The sequence below is a fragment of the Trichechus manatus genome, unplaced genomic scaffold (genome assembly GCF_000243295.1).
Source record: "Trichechus manatus latirostris isolate Lorelei unplaced genomic scaffold, TriManLat1.0 scaffold00369, whole genome shotgun sequence".
Taxonomy (NCBI): domain Eukaryota; kingdom Metazoa; phylum Chordata; class Mammalia; order Sirenia; family Trichechidae; genus Trichechus; species Trichechus manatus.
This window is the reverse complement of record NW_004444305.1, coordinates 456,383-457,641: the sequence shown is the minus strand read 5'-3', so window position 1 is coordinate 457,641 and position 1,259 is coordinate 456,383.

The following is a 1,259-nucleotide window of genomic DNA, read 5'->3' as shown; positions in this document are numbered from 1 at the left end:
TACTTAGTCATGGTGTTTCTAGGAGTGTTTAACAGATGGGAAATCTACTTAATCAGTTCAAGAATTCTAGGTCAAGTGAATGACAGTCTAACTTGACTCACCAGAATAGAGTCATGACCCCTCCATCAGTTCACAGACTTGAACCAGTTTACAGACCCAAAACCCCTTGAACAAAAAGGAGGCCAGTTCCCGTTAGAAAAGACCCCACTGCACTATCAAAAATTTATAGTTAATCTTTCTCCCAGCCTTTCCCAAAGGGATCTACGGCCTTGTATAAGAGTGATTGTTCATTGGAGAAAAGGAAATAATCAGACTTTTTGGAGATTACTGTACACTAACTCTGAACTGACACTAATTCCAGCAGACCCAAAAAGTCTCTGTGACTCACAAGTCAGAATAGGGGCATATGGAGGTCAGGTTATTAATGGAATCTTAGCTCAGGGTCATCTCACAGTAACCAGATACTGCATGGTTTAAAGTCAGGAAAGGTGTGTGTCAGGGTTATATCATTTCACCATACTTATTCAATCTGTGTACTGAGCAAATAACCCAAGAAGCTGGACTATACAAAGAGCAAAGCATTAGAATTGGAAGAAGACTCATTAACAAATTGCAATATGCAGATGACACAACCTTGCTTGCTGAAAGTGAAGAGGACTTGAAGCACTTACTGATGAAGATCAAAGATTACAGTCTTCAGTATGGATTTCACCTCAACATAAAGAAAATAAAATTCCTCACAAGTGTACCAATAAGCAACATCACGATAAGCAGAGAAAAGATCGGAGTTGTCAAGGATTTCATTTTACTAAGATTCACAATCAATGCTGATGGAAGCAGCACTGAGGAAATCAGACTCATTGCATTGGCAAATCTGCTGCTGCAAAAGACCTCTTTAAAGTGTTAGAAAGCAAAGCTGTCACTTTAAGGGCAAAGGTGTGCCTGACCCAAGCTATGGTGTTTTTAATCTCCTTATATGCATGCAAAAGCTGGACAATCAATAAGGAAGACCAAAGAAGAGTTAATGTTTGTGAATTATAGTGTTGGCACAAAATATTGAATATATCATGAACTGCCAGAAGAGAGAACAATCTGCCTTGGAAGAAATACAGCTACAATGTTCCTTAGAAAGAAGTATGGCAAGACTTTGTCTCCTGGACAAATTTGCCATTCTCAAACTTAACTTACATCTGCAACAAGTAAAAAATGTATGTTAACATACAACTTTTGCTTCCTCCAATATAGACAAGTTTGATCCC